The sequence below is a fragment of the Chelonus insularis genome, unplaced genomic scaffold (genome assembly GCF_013357705.1).
Source record: "Chelonus insularis isolate UGA/USDA-ARS -01 unplaced genomic scaffold, ASM1335770v1 contig_334_pilon, whole genome shotgun sequence".
NCBI lineage: Eukaryota > Metazoa > Arthropoda > Insecta > Hymenoptera > Braconidae > Chelonus > Chelonus insularis.
In genome coordinates this window covers 125,419-147,006 of record NW_023276502.1, presented here as the reverse complement: position 1 = coordinate 147,006, position 21,588 = coordinate 125,419, and positions in this window count along the sequence as shown.

Here is a 21,588-nt window from a genome sequence, read left to right as displayed (position 1 = left end):
CTAGTTAACATTTTTTTATCCATTATTTTTTATCCAATGTAGTTAATAACGTATCCAATTTTAAACTATGTAGATTATAAAATAAAATGTAAGGATTTATGTGAAAAATCTCGATGAAGATAATTTTTTACTATTTTTATTAAATAAAAATATAAAATGTATAGTGTGTATGTTAATGATAATAATGATTATTACTATGATAATAAATAATAAGGAGGATGGAGTGGCGCGAGCGTGTGTACCCCATATAGTGAAGACTAATCTCAAGATGTGCAGGACGATGATAAAAAAAAAAGAGAGAAGCGAAAAAAAAAATGAATAATAAATAAATGCGATGTAAGCGATAAAAGTGAAAAGGGAGCGTAAAGATTTTTTCATTTTTCTATCGTTGAGTTTTTCACTATGTTAATACTCATATTTATCTAATTGTAGCACTTTTATTACTCACTTTATTCGTTTATTTATTGCTTATTAATTAAATAATTACTTATAAATAATAAAACAAAAAAATTCGCACTATTTTTAAGTATTAAGTCGCGACTTGATAATAATGATAATTATTATTAATTGTTTAATTAATTAACTGATTAATTAATATTCATTATATTAATTATTGTTTATTGATCATTATTATTATTATTGGTTATTACTATTATTATTATTGTCTTATTAAATAATTATTATTACAGATTGTAATTTTTGTGAATTTTTTAATTGGAATAATTAATTGATAATTATTAATTAACTGATACTAATTGATAATGAGTAGCGACTAATTCTTGTGAGAGATTGCCATGTGTATATCTATTAATGTAATCGCTAAAACTAGGGTTCCCGGGGAGCCTCTGGGGTTAGACCCAAGGCACGGGGCCCGAACACTGGCTCCCAGTTACGTGGACGAAGGCACCGTTGGCACTTTTTTGCGCACTTGTTTAGTCTCCCCCGGCTGCGCGTGCACGCGACATTGTCGCTCAATTATTGGCACTGTATATATACATGTTTATAAATATAGCAATATTTTTTTTATTTTTCTAATAATAAAGGTTTATTCTTATGTTATTTGTTTGTAATTGCACATTCGCTATTTTTTCGTAGCGATTAAATAACACTGGGCGCCATACTGCCAAGCTCCGGACGTCTCATTTCTTCTTTTTATAAGCTCACAAGGCATCCGGAGCTGACACTTAGAGTGTTGTAACGTTAAAATTAACTTGAAACAAAATAATTGATTAAATAATGAACGACTTAAACAAGAGATAAATTTTTTTAATGTACAAATGATGATTAAAATTGGAATTGCAATGAAAAATGGATTCTTATATCACCGGGGTGACTGGGATGAAGTTTAAATAAATAAGAAAGCGTAAAGAACTAGAGTGATATTAATATGGAGAGAGAAAGAGCGCCAACGCGATGGCCAGACTCCGAGAACAAACGGGCTGCTGGAGCGGTGCAATCATGTTCCTACTAGATTTCATATCTAAGCAAGTAATTAATTATACTACTAATTATAATGATAATGATGAATGATACGATGATATTATATATTATTGGATATATATATATATAAAAAAATATATATAAACATAATGATATGACTAGCTGTAGTCCGTAAACACTGCAAAACGTACTGTTTTTCCCTTTATACACGAAAATGAAATCATCGACACGCAGCAAATAAATAAAAAAAAAAAAATATTAAACACGAATGAACACACTCCAAGGGAGAGTGCGACCGCATTTACCTTTAACACATATGTATACTTAAATTCGTGGTTTAAAACAAATAAAGAAAAGTAATAATAAAACTAATTAACTATTAATAATATTAATAAAAGTTTAAACAATTGAAATAACAATTTTTTTAAATTACCAAACAAAGAAGAATAGATGTGCTAGTTTGTCATGAGAGTGAGGGACTATTAAACACACTAGCTTATCAATTATTTATTGATAAAAAAAAAAAAAATAATAAATACAATATTGATGCAATACTCCCAATATTAAATTCAAGGCTTTAATATAAATTGCCTTGTTGTAAATCACATATTCTTCTTTATAAAGAGACGTAACCTGATCGCGTATGCGATCGTAATTGCAAACGATAGGAATATTATTAAAAAAAATAATAATAATAATAAATACTAATGTAACAATCAAATACTTGGTTCCCACATTACATCGTCCAGGGTTTTAAGGTCTTCTGTGCCATTGCGGGTGTGTTCATCGTTGCCGCAGAGGGCCTTGCGAAAAAATAACTGCACTCACCTCTCTCTCTCTCTCTTTTCCTCCCTCAATCACCATCCAGACTTCCCACCCCGATCGCAGTTACGATGAAGGACAAAGAAATGATAGATATGACTGTTTAATTGAAATAATAAATGAATAAATAAATAAATAAATAGGAAATTGAATTTAACAAAAAAATACATAACGTGGATTAATAATAACTAATGATAATTAACGATCAATAAAAGAACAATAATTATTAATCGAATGACAAGATCACGAGAAGCTTGGGATGAATCTTGTAAATCATCCCCACGCGATTCTCTCTCCACACGTGCCATATCTCAAATACGTTTATATCTTTATAAAGCGATATATATTCGTTACAAGTTTATTATTTATTTAACAGAATAAATAAACCAATTCACAGCGTGTGTACACACTTCAGCACTCATACTAACAAATATCCTTGATTTTTGTTTTTTCAATCATACGATAATAATGATGATAATAATAAAATAATCAGTCATTTGTTTTATAGGGAAATTGTATAAAATATCAATTAAATAGTTCCTTGATTATTATGCCTAATTATCTTTAAAGCGATGAGTCCCGACAATTTTCACCCATGGGAACTATTGCTCTACATCCAGTTGTTTTGATGAAAATTTTTTAAAAATAGTCTAGTTGTAATCCTAGTGAATTTTTCGTACACATATCAATTGTTTGAATGAAAATAGTAGTAAATAATGAAATAATTAACTGTTTTTTAATGATAAATAATTTAGGATTATTTTTTTATTTTTGGGTTAGAGTAATTTATTTATTTATTTATTTGTTTGCTTGTGTTTGTATGAAATGAGAGTCTCGAAGTTATTTTTCTTCCCTAGTGAGTTAATAGTCGGGTTTCCTCGCGTCGTGTGAGTGAGAGAGTGCTTTTAAAGAAGTAACTGAATTGCGGATATGAAGAGTGTCGTGTGTTTAATTCGTGGCAGGATGATAATTTCATGTGTAAAATAATATTTTTCATAATAATCTAAATCGAGATGAATTTTTTTCCTTAGTTATTTATCTATTTTTTACATAATTATATTTATATATAATAATGATAATAATAATGATAATAATTAATTTCAATTCTAAAAGATGATTGAAGTTTTATTAATTATTTATTAAATAATTCACTCGATTTTAGATTTAAAACATTTTTACCATAAAACATCTGATGCTCAATGTATGAATTTAAAGGAAATATGACGTCTTGCCACGAAATACCGCATCATAACTGTGAAAGCTGCGCGAATTATTGATCCCGAATTTACTAGATACCAATCCCAGATTCACACAAATTCGCAGTGGAAAGATTTAATGATATAACTGATTACTAATTCTTACTTATACCTGCGTGCCACTCCCTGTAATACAGTATCGCAAGTTCATCTGGTTTATGTCAAATTCAAACAACAAAATGGAAAAAAAATTAAACTGTACTAAACCTCGACGTAATCTATTAAACGCTAGTTTATCAGAAAATTACATCATTGTGTTATCACTGACCTTAAAAAAATTCCTACTCTAATTTTAAGTATCACCAAACAGCTGGACACAGGTAAGTTTATTTATTCATTGATTTTTGAAGATGTTGGAGATTGTTTTCATTTTGGAGAATAAAAAAATATTTTCATGAAGATAAATTTTTTTTTGGTGAAAAATGAAATTGACAGAAGAAATTGGAGTATCAGTATATATATTTGGTAATAAAAAGTCAGAAGATATACACCTACCAGTGCATCATATAGAGCCAAAAGGTTGGTGGATGGAGGGAATGGTATAGTAGCAACAACATAGTAGACATACTACATATAAAAAGGTAGACCTATATACCATATAGAGTGTTTGCTCGCGAGATGGAACGCAAATTAGGTTTGTGCTGGAATCGAACTTGGCTCGTATCGAAATAAAAGGCGGCACATAAAATATATACGGTCCCACATCGATTTTCAAAACAACCTTTGGGGTTTCGTAGATCTACACACGACTGGAGACTCTCAATACCACTGTGACTCTAGTCTCTACTGTTTCTCTCGCCCTCCTTTTTTTCAAAGGAAAACTCAAGAACACTTTCAACTCCATTACTGATGTGTATATGTATATATGTGACATCGGTTCGCATTTCAAAGTTGATGTTTTATCAGAGCTTTTTATAAAATTGAAATTGAAACATCCATTCTGTTGTAAAAAGAACGTAAAATATATAGAGGCTATTTTATATTTAGTTTCAAAATAGTTTACATTTATTTGTTTGCTCAGTAATGTTCCAGTATAGATATTCTCATCTGAAAAATAAATAATAACAACGAAAGTTAATAATTTATCAATGCACTTGTAAATATTTGTTCAAGAATTTTTAACCTTTTTTTTTGCTATTTTAAATAATCATTTATGAATAAAAAAATAATTATATTTATTATTACATCATTGTGAGGGTAGAATTCCATTTTGAAATAATTACCAACATTTCAATCAATAAAATAATAAATAACATTTGATACCAGCAATTCCAACAAATTTTCTCAAATTAATAAATCCATTCATTAAATAATCCCATCAATCAACCATCTCCTGATTAAATTCAATAACGATGAGCATCATACCAATAAGACACCATAAAAAAGCAGCCAACTACAGTTAAATAAATTCAATTTCACCAAAAAAAAAATTACAAAGGATAACGAGAATCACCTAAATCATTTTTCGGACCAACACGTAAGCTCAACGCGTTCGCCACTAATAACAATAATAATAACACAATTCAACAGCACACATAATGCAGTACATAAGACGGCTATAGTTGTATATTTGGCTGGTCCGGTCGTATCTTCTCGTTAGTTGCTGACCAGTACAGCTCTCCAACGCTACCCGTTCAGTAGAGTCACGTTTTTAATTTCTCCTGTGGCAGGTTTTAGCTCATTTTCACACCCCCACTAGTATGTTACTTCCTCGCAGACCTTTAATAAGTAAATAATAACTCGTTGCTGAACATAAGTCACATATTCTCAGTACAAACTAAACCTTACCTTTTTTTTAACCCTTATTATACACTTATATGATGTGGAATTATAATTCCTCCACTGATCCTTCCTTTTCTTTTCTCCTCCACATCTCCAGCATCATTCTTCCACTTGGTTTATTCCACCGATTATCGTATATTTTATTGTTTTTTCTCGTTCTATATGCGCTCAATTTCAACTTTATATATTTTTCTGAGGACTATAATTCACTTAAAATTTATGACTCTTTACCCCCCCACCTCCCGCAACATACTTAAAAATACATTACATTTGACATTCATATCGCGAAAGTAGACATTTGATGTGGAAGGAAATAAGACAGAGGCAAGGATTTTTCTTATAAAAAAGTTATACACCATGCTATTATTATTACTTTTACCCTCCCACTTTCTTCTTTTACTTCTTCTTCTTCTTTTTCCTCACACCATGCTAATGGTGTATTTATAAAACATTGTTTGCTCGTACATTTCACAAAAGCGTGAAGCTGACGAGAAAGAGGCAACATCCATTACAATAATTTATGCAGAGCAATAACGCGGAAACGCAAATTGCCACACTAATCCCCTTCGCACTGTGTAAACATTCCATGAATACCGAGCCACACATTTTTCGTCCTGATATCCCGTTCACAGCCAACTCCTTATATACACGCGTGTCTAAAATTTCTTCACTAAGGAATTTAAGCTTCGCGTGCTCTCCTCAACTTGCATGGGGGTGTTCGTACCAAGAGTAAAGTGAAATGTACAACCTGAAGTCTAATGTTGGTAGGATAGCAAGGATATGATGCTATATTATATGAATATGTGGTCTTCTGCCATGCATGTATACTTTTCCTAGAAAAGTTATAAAGGCTTGGTTCTTTTATGGCGAGTGTAATCGTTATGGAGCCATCAGGTGAATCATGTTTTTATTTTGTTTAATATTTAATAAATAAGAATTTATGGAAATTGTTTGAATACATTCGAGCGTTACATTTTATGATAATAAAATAACTGTCTTAATGATTGATGTATAAAATTAAATTGAAGATAAATAAATGGTGAGTCTAGGTAACATTTATTTTTTAAAAATTAATTTATACCAATTGTAAAACATTTCTCTTAAGTTTCCTTCTAATTATTATCTTTATTATTTTGTAATAAATATTTAATTTGTTGTTGACTCTTCATTGCTGATTATTTTAACTCCATCATTGATAAAAAACTCCCAATAATTGCTTATTAGACCCCATGGACCCCACCCCAAAAATTTAAACTCCTATTCAGCAGCAATGAGAATGACAATGTTTCATATCATCAAGAAGACATCAGTGCCTGTGCTGCCTCTGTAATACCATCAATGTCCTCTTTATATTTTTTTGTCTCTGGTTTTTTTTAGTTTCAACGATGTTGTCCGGCATCACGTGTGTTTGAAGGCTCTCGACTTTAATACTCAACGAGTCCTGTCGATAACAGAATTCATTTAAAATATGAGATAGAACCGTAGTTGCAATAAAGGAAGACGAGCAGTCTTTAGGGAGTCTCTTAAAAGCTCTCTTTAATCAGAGACTGCGACGACAGCGTAAACAGAATTAAGAATAATGTTTACCATGTACAAGGGTACGTCTCACAAGACAAAGATATTACATTATGTATGTATACATTTTTATGTATATGTCCGGGAAATTTTTAAATTAAATTAAAAACGTATTTTGTTCCCATTAACGAAGGGAAAAAAATTGGTGTAATGAAGAAATAATAGTTTTTTCAATATGAAGCATTTCCATGTTATTTTTTAAAGTTAATTACATATTTTTATAACTTAATACTTAAAATAATTGTTTTATTTATTTATTTTTAATGAATACCAAATAAATTCCTATCACATAAAACTACTCTTTATCGTTAAAGATACTTAATAACTTCTCACTAGAAAGTTAATAAATTACTCAAATAAAACCGACCTCACAGTGATGAAAATTGATTCATAACAAAAGTATAAAGTTTATCTGCACTAAAGTTCAGTCGTGGGTTTTCCAAACATTAAATTTCAAACACACACTTGGGTTTGTAGTGATTGAGAAGACTTTTGATGACAATTCAGATGAGAGTAAATTTTAAAAGAATCTTAAATATATTTGAAATGAAGTGAATTTGCAAACAAACAATACCACGTTAGCATAAGAGTAGAAACAGGAAAGGTAGAAATAAGGGGAAAAAATTGGTCTCAGTTCCTTGAAGAGTGTTTGTCCAAGAGGATCACTGGAGAGGTATACTCGTGAGTGGTGCAGGGTTCGTCGGTTAGGAATTGACGATGGGATGAGGTCGTCCTCTTAGCGCATTTCAATATATGGAGAAGACCTTTGAGGTTGTTGGTCGGGGTTGGAGGCAGAGGAAACTTGCAAAGGGGGTAGCAGAGCTTGCGACGCAGAGTGAGGGGCACTATTGATTCTTCTTTTAATCTCGTCGTGACCCATCCCACCGTAGGATAAGACGTGCGAGGGATTGGAAGACGAAGAAAAAGGACTTTGGCTCTGGATCTAGAGGAAGGGGTGGTGGTCGAGGTGAAGGGGCGGTTTACTTATTTGAATGTGTCGTCGCGCGTGCCGAGACAAAAACAGAAGGGAATAGGTAAAATCGATGGTGCCCTCTAGATTGTCCAATCCCTTCATCTCTTCTACCCCTTCTCATTGCTTCTCTCTTTCTCGTTATTCTTCCTTTTCTTTTCCTTTTTTATGAACCCCACATACTCACACACATTAAGGGAAATCTCGACGTCTGTATGTAATATTTATTATCATTTTATGTTTATCCGAGTGAATCGATGAGCTTGATGGGACGGTTTCAAAGAAATGATCGCTAGAAAGTGGTGTTCATTTTCCTTTTAGTGACAAGCTAATCAATGAACTGTCGATTTGGACATATTTAGAGTTTTTTCTACTTAGAGACGATTATGACAAATCGTTGGATATTCCCATTTATTTTTAGATCCTTATCATCCTAATATTAAAAAATGATTAGTCACACTCCACACTTCAATCAACACTGACTGGCATTTTTTCTTTATTTTATCATTGATTGCGTTGTTTTCACTGTACTATCATCAGGACCGAGAAAATTGTGCACCCCTGTTAAAAAAAATCAGCCCACACACATTATGGAAACCATCGGGGTATAACCATGGGATGGCAGTGGCGAAAATTCGTTGGGGGGAGGGGATAGAAGTCGCCCTATTTTTTTCGATCCTAGCTTTGAAGCAAAGAAGTGGCGTTGGAGAGAAAGTGAGATCACCAACTATAAAGAGATAGACAACACTTAGGGGTAGGATATTGATTTTTTTTTTATTTTATAATTAGGGGCGCGCACCCCTTAGCTGCCAGAAAAATACGTCACTCATACCCTTACAAAAAAAATAGCAGAGACAAGGAACCCCAAGCTCTCTTGCCCAGTTGTCGCTCCCGTGAGTGTGTGACAGACGTCCGATCTTAACCCCCCGCATTTCCACCCCTTCACCCTCTTGCGATCGACATTCGTCAATCGCAATAAGGGGACTCGCGATTGAGGGGTTGAAAAAAAAAGCAGTCACCATCAAAGTGCCGGATGAGCATGGGTGAGATCGCGAATGCTAAAAAAAATTCAGTCAACTCGAGTGGAATATATTTATCTTGAAATATTTTTATTATCCTGCGGCTTCACTCGACTTTCTTGCTCTGCGGCATCCCGACGTGTCGATAAAGAACCCAAGAGACGTTCTCCGTTCACATGTACGATAGAGGGAAACGCATGAGATTTCGGGATTCGCGAATTTCCTCACGACAACGCGATGCTGAAGGGGAAAAAATAGACTTGGTGAGGAATAGAAAACAACCTCCATTGCAGTAAAGGCCAAAGCATATATATATATTAAAAAAAAAAGTTTATAAGACGGTGTCGAAAAAAAAGGGAAGCATATATGTTGGTTCACTTTTTCCTTTTTATTTTATTCCCAACCCTCCTCACATCCTTGTTGGAGGTGACAATTCCTCATCTGCCTCCACCACCCCTTTCTCAGCTGAACCTGTCCCCAACACATCTAGCCACCCTTCTTACATATCGTCCATCCTCTGTTGCTTTCCTCTTCTCATCTTTTTCACACATACAACCCTCACAATCACTCTTACATTCATTTAAACTCAAACGTTCGGAAGTATGTGCGCTATGCTAGAAACATATATGTGAAAAAGTCACACGTATGGATCCAGAGTTTCCCCACACATGCAAATTGCCAGCACAAGTAGTCTTGTGTCACACAGAAAGTGTAATATGCAAAGACCCGCCCATACGTTACTATGGAAACGTTCACAAGACGAGCGGTGCCCCTGGAAAAGAAAAAGAAAGAAAGAATCCTAGGGGTGAACTCTACAAGGGTACACCATCTACCATCAGAGAGGGAACTGAAGAAGAAGAAGAAGAAGAAGAAGATGCTGAGGGGTTGAGAAGGAAGAGGGTAGACACTCTTGGAAATTTGTATAACTACCCCTAGCAGTGGGCATAGTGGCCAAAGAAGGAGAAGAAAGGAAGAAGGGGGAGAGATTTCTCGCGAGAGCAGAGAGGCGCACCACACATCGATCGTGGAATAGCATCCCTCTACAACCGTATGTGAATTCTCCTTCTCCTCTTTAGCTTCTAAGGTCTTTTATAAAATCGCCAACAAATTTCCTCTTATTTCTCATTTCTCAAGTTCGTTTTCTTTTCATTTAAACTCCACAGACACGTAATGAAATTTTTCTTTTTCAATAAATATATAGTTTCCATTAATTTTTAAATAATAATTAATATTCAAGTATTTTAAACTCACATTATGTAATGTTGTAGGATGGTGGTGTTCAATTCCTTATTATTTCTGTTCCCAGTCTTTTTTTAAATATACTTTAAATATTAAAAAAAATAATATTATTATAATTAATGCTTTAAATAAACATTCATTATCGTTATTAATATTGATAACAATTTAATTCAACCCTTACTGTATTAATCAATTGCAAAATGAATCTTTCAAATAACTTTACACGAATAAATACTTTTTAATAATATAATAATCACTTGCTTTATAATAATTATAATAATTGCGCTCATTTCATGTCTTTAAATACTTGATATTGAATTTTTTTTTAACAATATTTTTTTTTTAAAACTCTTCAATCTTTTCAAAGAAGTCATCAACAATTTTACCCTCCATTTAATATGTAACGTTAATCTGGTGAATTATATTTATTCCAATATAATTTAGTTAATTACTGAAAGAAACTTTTGTGTCATCATTCAATCATTAATTATGAAGATTCTTAATTTTTCTATCTGATAAATTTTTTTACTACTATCCAATCAATATTTTGAATTTATTGGGATTAATTTTTAAATATATTTATTTATAACGATGAATAAAAAACTTCATTACCTAAATAATCCTTATAAATTTATTATTTAAAAATATAAAAAAATTTAAACGGATTAAAAAAAATATTTTTTAATTGTTTAAAATTATTAGTTGTTTCATATTGATAATGTAAAAAAAAAAAGCTCGACTTTTGAAAATTATTGATTCCAAAGAATTTCGTAAGTCGTTTGTGAGCATCTATTTGCAACTAATCTCAGAAGCTAGTGATTTGAATAAAACTGCCATAATCAGAAAGCTCATACCATACTATTCAGTGACTTATCATCTATCATTATAATTCGATATGCAGAAGAAGATCAATAAGCGAAAAGCTATGAAAATGACCTGAGAGAAGCCGCTGGGAATTAGTCGGTATATATACACATAAAACCCAAACGTAAATGCTCCATTGAGCTCAAAGTGGAGCTAGAAGATGTAAAAATCGTTATATGGGAGCTTGTAAAACGGTACAATATAAAGAACTCAAATGGAGCCTGAGTGCTTAGTAAAATATTCTTCAGCAATAAAATAAAAATACAATTGGTGTTTAAATAAAATAATTTTAAAAAAATGAATCTGCATCATGATATTCCTAGATTATTTGTTTTCTTTTGTGATGAAAGACGGGTATAGGCTGATAAAAATTCCAAAGTCGATGAAGAAGTGAGCAGAAAACTTTACTATACTTGTTATTATAAAATTATTACATATGTTTCTTATTCTTCATCACATGAGATTCATCCATTGCTTTCTGCTTGCATGCAGAGTCATAATCATCATAACGATAATTATGTAGGTAAATGCAGGTATAAAGTGAACTCTCCTCCGCCGACCAGCTGCCTCATTCGATCCTCTACTAATTATCATCGTAAGCATCGACTTAATTGCTATACACTCGTTTCGTTTCGCCTCTTTGGTTCTTCGATCTTGTGTCCATTTTTTTATTCCCACTCTTTACACTTGTCTGTTGTTTTTTTTTTTCTTGATACTTCATGTCTTCTTCCTTGTGCTTTTTCGTTCTGAATTTATCCACCGTTGAATATATGTACGTCTCACGATTCCGTATTACACAAAAGTATAACGTGAGACCTGGAGATCTCTCTTGGTCTCCACAACAAACGTGAACTTCGCTAGCTCGTGATAGCTACCAGCGTTTGGCTTTTTTCTTCTCACTCTAAGTAAAAGATCTAGGATACAATCGTGAGTCCAGGAGAAATTATTATGTCTTATCTGCTCTAAATCATTGTTATTCTGACAGGAGGTTGAAATTTTATTTGATAGGCAAAATAGATTTTATTAATAGGGACTGTCAGTTATTTAATTATTATTCTTGTTTGAAGATGATTTATTTTGAGAGAAAAATTGACATTTTGTTTGAATAAAATTATTTCTATTATCCTTTGTGGGAGTAAATAATTGGAATGGTGAAGAAATAAATTTAGCAATGATAAAGTTGAAATAGAAGCTAGTTTTGTAAAGAAATTTTTATATCTCCATGAATAAAATACTGTTGATCTAGAGAATTTTTCAAATTTTTTTTTTAGATTTATGTAAAACTCTTCATATATTTAGAAAAAAAAAATTTATTGAAAAGTATTGATTTTTCGCAGAGATTTTAAGCTTCAAAGCTGTGTAGATCTTCCAGATTCAGTCGCGCCAACTGAGTTCCTGATTTTTTAGTCATACTGTAAAATATTGAAGAATATTTTTGAATAATAATTTTTTGGCTGATCACAAGCTTTATTTATTTATTCGAATATTTTGCTCCTGAATTCAAATATAAATCACATGATTTTTTAATACTAAATATTAAAAAAAATTTTTATATTTTCCAAAAAAGGCTGAACTGATGATTTCAATAGATTTACAACAAAAGACTAATTATTATTTAAAAATAAACAAGTATTTAATTTAAAAAATGATATCTAAATTTATAGAAATGTTTATCAAATCAATTGATGGAAAAAGTCGTTGATAAAATATTTCTAACGGCATAGAAAAAAATATAATCTCCATAAATTGAATTCAACCGCTTGATAACATATTTTAGCTACTAGAACACGTAAATAAAAATGCATAGATTCAATCATGACTGTGCACGACTATTTTTCGCCTCAATGCCAAGTCAACTAGGCGCGAATTCGTAATTCATATATTCTCAAATGTTTATAACTGTCGTGATTTAAGTAACGCGTCGATGATTACAGCGTGCGGCGTGCGCAGATCAAACCCAATTGTGGAGGAAAAGAAAGAAAAGGGAGAGAGATAGAGGGATACAATGAAAAGAGAGGAAGTGAGGTAGAGAAAAAGATTGAAGGAATGAAGATGATGCAAAGTTATATTTGTGTGCGTGGTGTGGGTGGAGACTGGCCCATGGACTCCTCAGGGCAGAATTATCATACCCACACACCGACACCGCGGTCTGATCTAATCACACTGCCATATACATAAAATAAGCGCTCTCTACGGGACCCTATGGGGCATGATGTTGAGAAGAGAAGAGAGAGAGAAGCGGATTGTTTTCAGCTGGAACTCGAGTATAAATTGGCCAATTATTCGGAAATAAGGTAATTATATAAGAAGGGAGTGATCTTCGATACCGGAGGAAAGAGAGAACCAGGGGTAGGGGAGTGGAATGACCGAGAGGGGGAAAGAATCGAAGAGAGAAATCAAAGGCGATTATCTGCCTATGAAGGTAGAAATCGTTAGGTATGAAAGATGACGAGAGCAGTAAGAGAGTAAGAGAGAAAGAAGGGAAAATCGCTTATACCCTCAGGAGGTGCCAGACTCTTTGGTACAAAACTCTCCAAGCCATCGTATTCGCACTGTACAGCATATCAGAGCAGATGTTCTTTTTCAGCTAAACGTTCCAAAATTAATCAATCAATAATAATGTGTTCCAACATGTTGCTTTGATACTGAAATATCGTGAACATGATGAACCAACGACGTTTGTTGATGGAGATCCAGGTGAATTTTTGGCCATTTCAGAAATCCTGCTTCAGGATAAAATAGCAGGTGGAACTTTTATGGATAGATCAGCTCTAGTTCAACTGGAATCAAGAAATTACCATAAAACAAGCCAGTGGGTTCAATTTCTTTAACATTCAGGTTTTATTACACCTAGTTAAATTGATGAAACTATCAATTTATTATTTGGAATAGAAAGTACTAGTTTCATTATTCAAAATCTCTGAAAATTGAATGAAAATGAAGTTATTATGCTTGAGTTTTCCTAACAAGATAAAGTCATTTGGAAATTTATGTACAAAAAATTGAACTGATGATTGAATCTGAGATCATCACCAATAGATAATGACGATATCTGCTACAAAAATGTATCTGTTATAATAAAACTATCTCATCTGATAAATAAGTAATTGAGCAAAAGAATTTTTTGCCAAGACCTAATTCTTTCGCAGTGTGAATGACTTGATTTCAAGGCATTTCTTGCAGTGATGACCAGTGGTCTGATCAAGTCTTAATTAATTCCAACCAAAGCCTTGTTTTAATTTTTACCAACTCCTTCAATTAAATACAGCGAGATGCTGAGAAAATTCCTCCTAAACAATAGGAAAAAAAATCTCTATCATCTTTTTATAGTAAAGCCCAACAAAAACGTAATTTCAATGTGATTCGTTTACAACAAAGGGATGATAAAAAACGTAACGGTTAGAGAATGATGCCAAAGTACAGCGGTTGAAAAATGTCTTATTCTACTGTAAAATAAAAAATATTTATCATGAAACGTGACTATGAATAATTGAACTTGACACTGCAGTTATCACCAGACCGTGAAGAATGAGACTGGACTTGGATGGTGAAAGAGGAACTATTGGTATCCGCAAGAGTCTCAACTGGAGCCATTAAGGGCTGCGTGGTAGCCTGAGGCCGGAATTAGCATACTCTCCAAGTAACTCCACCTCCGCTGCTCCGATCCCGATGCCAAAGGAATATAACTTAAGTTCAAGCGGATATTATGCCACCATTCTTACCTCCATAATGTGCGCTTAACCACAGGTAGGGGGTTGCCAGGGGAAGAGAGAGTGAATTAAAGGTCGAACAAGTATAAGAGAAAAACAAGAGGGTAAGCCTCGAGCTCCGGCCCGCACTCCTATCGGCTTGATCACTTTTAATTATAATTATATGCAGTCCCGGATCCGATAAAAATCGGGGGAAGAAGCCAAGGCCCACGAATAAGAAAAACGAGTCCCACCCAAGCGCGTGCCGTTGACGCCCAGGACTCAAGAGAAAGTTTGCCGCTAGATACAAATACATATAGTCCTCATCATTTTTTCTGTCTCTGAATTATCTCCACCTCAGTATTGCCTTATTATTATATTTCATTATTTCAATATATCTACTGGTGCATGTTATACCCACAGAGCATGCATTACTTACTATTTCCTCGACTTATCCCTCAGTACAATAAATCTTTATTAAGATGATTGATTCGTTTGTTCTTTAAAGACTTGAGAGAAAATCTCACTATTAAAATTCGATACAATTGATAGATGATTCAGTTATAGCAGCTGAGGTTGCAATCACTTTTCTCATGACCACAAAATTTATCCAACTTTAATAGATTTTTTTGTTTTAAAAATATTTTTAAGCTTAATTTCAGTCCTCTGTGGGCCTAAAAAATAATTTGGACTTCCTTTAGACACACTCAAATAGTAATTTTTTTTACTCGGGTAATTTATTTAGAAATCGATAGAAGAGATAAATGAATGATTTTTCTTTGGATATCAAATTTTAAATAAATTTGTTAGTATGAATTAAAATAAGATATAATAATACTAGAATTTTCAATTGAAGACTTAATATATTTTATAGCTAAAAAAAATTTAGAAATGCAAACAAAAAAAAATGAGCTGAAATGAAATTTTTCTCTGGAAATGATTAATTTACTCATGAATTAGAAAGCTGTAGGGTATGAGTGAAATGAAAAGACCAGTAATTTTGTTGATTGATAGCAACAGTTAAATTTAGTATTATCATTATGAATTTTTTAATATATCTAATTGCCATTGTGATAATAAAATTTTCAATTGTGATATTTATTCAAGTTGAACAGAGAACTCATTTGCATATCTCTTTATCGTCTTATTAGAACCAGCAAATATATTCTCTACTACCCAATGTATCTCATAATTTCTACTATCATTTCAATGAATTCAAAAAAAAAAGTTCTATTTTATTTTAATAAAATTCATTCATTTATTCAATATTTATAATTTTTTTTAAACTCAAGATAGTGTTTATAAACCGAACATGACAGGTTCGTTTCACAAGTCGAGCCCGGAGGGTTTCTGGATAAACATTCAGATATATTTTTTATTTTGTTTAAAATTTACTCCAACATAGTAATTAGTAAATAAAATAAATCGACATCAATAAAACACTTAGACATTTTTTATTCTTTAAATAATTCATCATCAATAAAAATGATTACCCCTTTTTTAAAAGCTCACATAAAAATTGAAGTAAATATTATTTACTGCCATCAAATAAAAGCATTGTCAAATGAAGCACATAAATTCCAATCGTAGTAATTTTCAAATAACTTAAACCCATAATTATGGCAAAGAAAAACTAGTAAAGTGTTGTAAGAAAAATTTATATATCAAATGCATTAAATTCCCTGAGTGATAAAAATGAAATCATTTGAGGTTGTCTCTTATCTAAGCATTATTCACGGTCATAATAATACTATTATTCAATTGCATCTCGTTTGTCATGGGAAAAATCCACTTTATACAGTGAAACAACATGTTATTTAATCTTTTTACGAAATGAACTGCACGCGTGCACCCCATGGAGCCACGATAATGCATATACAGTAATTTTTTTTCACTCTGCTATTGACTGTCTTCTACAATTACGTGAACATATGGACGCACACGGTACGTGCTGAAGATGCTGGAGTGTATTTAGGAGGGAAAGAGAGTCAACGAAGGATAATAAGAAAAGAAGAGTGAAGGTATAAAAGAGTGAAGAGAAGGTAACGAGAAAATACAAGAACGATGGGACAGTGGTTCGAGAGTAGGGGAAATATTACTGCAGCTGTGATGTTGGCAATGTTATAGTGCCTTCTTTAATGTCAGAAGTGTCAGAGGAACATTCCTTTCGTTTTCTCCATCTTACATTATTTCTTTTTCTCTCTACTCCTCTTTGTTCTTTCCTCTCATTCAATTGCTTCTTATTCACTCAACATCTACTCTTCAACTCGTCGCCTCTCTTATTCTACTCTCCTTTAATTCTTATTCACTCATATACACTACACATCTTGACTCGCTAACTTTAATTGGCGATAAAACACCGCACCATCGTAAAAAAGCCTCTTTTACCTGTACAATGTAATAACTAGATTCGTTGGCATATTTTGAATAATGTATATGAGTTTTTAACAGTTAAATTTTAATTATTCTTCGTACATCCAAGTTCAAGTTATCAAACATCAGTTAAAGCTATTTTAAGGATGAAAGAGTTCAATGATCATCAGCAATCGTTGGTGACAATTTGTAGAAACAAATTCAATATTTGCAAACTTCAGTGAAACATCAAGGTACAATCATCTTTTTGCAATTCACTGCAAACTGTGGTGTTTCATTTCAATGCACTCAAAGTGTTTTAATATAACTCCAAATGACCAAAAATCAAACTCTATCCCATCATTCACTTACCCCTAATTTAATCTACATACAAATAATGATTCAGCACAAAAAAAGGAAGATGAATAATTTTTTTTAGTGTCAATAAAAGTGATAAATAGATAGCAGATAATGTAACAGATGAGATGATAGAACAGAAATGAAGCAAAAAAAGGAAGGAATAAAGTTGTGTAATGAAAATAGAGAGGTGTAGGTATTAACATATGGGCTTGGTAATTTATCCCTTGAGTGATGTGCTCACTCAGAAACTAGATTAAAATACTGCACATCTTCGTCTACGACTTGACTATATGGTTTAGCTCGATCAACAGCAACCAATTATCAGGCACATCACATCGAGGCCTCTGGCGCCAGGTTAATCGGAATCGCTTTTCTTCACCAAGCAACAAGACAAAGAGTAAGTATATAAACTTCACGTTGACTTAGCTGAGCGATATCTCCAATTTATATTTCACGATCGTTCATTTTTTTCATTCTCATTCTTTCATTTCTTGTTTCAAGTCTTCCCAAGATGCCGACTGTGATTTCACGCTACAGTTAGAGGTCATCATACGATCATTAGAAATTTTCTTATTACTCTATAAGTATAGATTATAAATTCAAAATGAAACATACTCAGATCCGTATCATATATTTTTATTAACGTTCCCTTTTTTGTTGCTGATAGATTTGAAATTGATACAACTTCTGTGTGAGGGCTTTTTTTAGAAGTGACTAGTAGATCAATAGATTAATTGAATTAAAAAGTTTTTTCGATTCACCTTGTAATTAGTTGAAATTATTGTGCCTGATCAGATAAATATATTTTTGCATCATCTCTGTTCATATTCATTCAATCAGATAAACTTTCTCCAGTACTATATTATACTATTTACAAAGTTTATCTTGGTAAAGAACAAAAATAAAATTATTCGAATGGAGAAAATCAGAACAGCATAACGAAGTCGAAATGTAAGACTTTTATTTAATACTTTAAAGTCCTGATTTTTAAATATTTACTTGCATTTATTTAAGGTTCTTAGTTTAAAAAAAAAACATGGAAGAAAGTTATTTTACTAAGTATTTGAGAGATAATAAGTTTTAATTAATTAAATATTATTCTTCTCCACTGTTCCTTTCTATAGCTTTATGTATGTTCAATTATGTGTTACAATTTACTTTGAATTCATTACTGCAAACTACTTCTTAGGGACTTTATTCTTAATATCAATTTTTGCCATTACTGTTTTTGAAAAATACATGGCTCCAAGTATACATTAGTTCTTAAAGAACATCAGAGATATAATATTGAAGGTAAAAGAAAAGATTATAACCAGACTCGAATATTTAGAAAGCAAAAAAAATTTTACAATCATTTTATTCATCTTCATTATTTTTAGATAATTTTTTTTAAATTAAAAAAAAAAAATCTGGAGATGATCTCTATAAAGAAAGACTGAATAAATAATAATTGTAGAACAAATTGGAGCACGATGGTATTAAAAATGATGCTAGAAAAATGTAGATGCTTGCAATTTAATAATCTAAGGCACAAATAGAATGAAAAAAAGTATCAAGCCACAAGTCTAAACGAAACTTTTTTAATAACAACATTCTTTTGGTATATATCCCTTTGGCATAAATTATGGTGGTGATATTCTCGCGTCGTTATATGCTGCACGTTTCACGAAGGATAATCGTTGTTCTCCAGAAAAAAATGGCGCGGGAGAGCAGAGGAAAGAAGATACGAATTACGAATAGAGGCATGCCCTCGTGCGATTCCAGTACATTTCGATCTCCACACTTTCTTCGGCTCTCCCTACTAATCGAACAGCCCATCCGATATCCCATCGTGGAATTGATTTCCTCCTCATCTGAATATAATTTTCCTCGGACGCGATCCGGCTACGGTAGAGATATAATGATGGAGTTATGCCGTAACACCTTGGAGGCATATCGAGTGAGGTTATATAGTGTATATATATAAAGAAGTGGAGGTATATGGAGGTGAAGGTGGAGGTGGAATGAGAATAATAAGTAACAAAGCATTGTAATATGCAAGCTTCATTGTTTCAATCTTATTTTCTCTCTTATTTCTGTACATACCTGGCGTCTACACGACGTTACCTACTGTAAACTGGTGTAAGTACTTGAAGAGAACACGTAACTGCTCGGCTACAATGATACATTTAAAGCTGACATGCACTCACACTATTCAGGCGCGATTTGCAACGGCCAGTAAGGAGAAAGAACAAGAGGATGAGTATAGACAACTGCAACCAGTCGAATGGGTACAAAGGAAGCAAAAGAAGAATCACAAGGGATGCAGTTCCCAATCATTTCGATGATTGCCGTTTGAACAATGTTCCTCAGTCGCCAAGACTTCAACAGGGACGCTTCTTTCACCCGCACAATCGATATCGTGAATGCATTTGTGCAAGAACTAGTCCTGCAAATGCTAAGAAAATAAAACCAATGGAAATCTCGTCCTTTTTCCTTTCTTCTTGGGTCCACATATGCACTTTCCTCTAGTTTCTTTAGCAGTGCATTCGCACGGAAATTCACTCGTAATTAGATTTTTCTATTATTTTTATTGTGAAATTATTCAAATGAAAATTCTATCTTTTATTTGACAATCAAATTTTCATCAAGGAAATATTTGAATTATCAATAAAATTGTTATTTTATTTTATGTTTAGTATCAATAAATTTTTCGATATTTGAACATTAAATACTTATTGATAATTTGTCATTTAATAATCGAATAAGATTGGTTTGATAATATAATTGAAATTCCATTTTATTCGATCATATTCCAATTATTTATTTATTTAATTTATTCTAAAATTACTAGCAATAATGATAGGAAGCTTTAGAAAAAATAAACCAATAGATTATTTTAGACAAAAGCCCGTTCATTCTTGAAAGACTCAGAATAAATGCCAATAAATAAACTCTCAAGCAACTCAAAATGAAATTGGAAATCGAAACTTTTATTTTTTTTCCTAAATCGAAAATAGTGGTTTCCACCTGACAGCGCATTTTTTTTTTTAGACTAAAAAAAATGTATGTGATTCTACTTAGGGTCTAGACACTTAATAAAAAGTAAATGAATAGATATTTCATTTTTTAGAGTTATTTTTAATAACATTGGCTGTACCATGTATGTCACTGGATGCATTGTGAGATTAATAAAAGAAAAAAAAAGCTTGTCAGAGTTATTGAAGTTGAACGGAATCATTAATGAGGTAAATAAAACTAAAAATTAGAAGCTGAAATACTGCAATAACTGTCTCCTTACTCCTTTTTATTTATTTGCACGTATTCTCATCTTCTGATCTGGTAAACTTTAACAGACTGCATTTGAGTGAGATGACTGAGAGGTGTTTGGACCGCAGACCACACCGAACCACGTACGATAATAACCCCAGTGAGGGTGAAAAGGGTTACCGTATGGTTACTATATACGTATAGTGGTATAAAGGTTCGTAAGTTAGGTGCAGTGGGAGTTTTTACGGTTCATAATTCAGTCAAGTATATTTTAAACTGCTGTCAATGTTAAAGTTTTTGAGTACTCTCATTCTCCTCATCTTGCTATTTGCTGCTGTTGATTCTTATTATTCTTTTTCTTGCTCTTTCATTATTATCTTTATATGTCTTTTTGCATATCTAGCTCACCATTATACTTACACGAAATGAACATAACTGAGTATAACTTCAGCATCATCATGATTTAACATCGTGTTTCGTTCAAGTGAGAAAACTTTGATTACCTGACAATTTCATCATCTTCATATCTTTCCCATCATCCTCGCCTGTTTTTTTAATATCAACTCTACTGATACAATTCCAAACTCATCTATGAAATAAATTACTCAGCTTTGGATAATAAATTATTCCTCGGTGAAACAAAATGAATAACTTTTTCGAGAAAAAATTCAGTGAAGTTCAGTGATAGAGAAGAGCCAGGTTGAAAATCTTGGTAGTGGGAATATGAAAAATGGTACATCGTGGCTGTATGACTCTTTCATGGCCAGATTCACTTCAACCCTTGATTGGATGACTCTTCTGAAGTCGAGTTTTCATTTTTAATAAGTTAAAAAAAATAATAATGTTACACTGAAAAAAAAATTTATTGTGAACAAGGAATATTATCATTTAATACTCTAAATATTTTCATTATTAATCAAATTTATTTGATTCTGTTATAATTAATTTGATAATAAAATTTATAATAACAA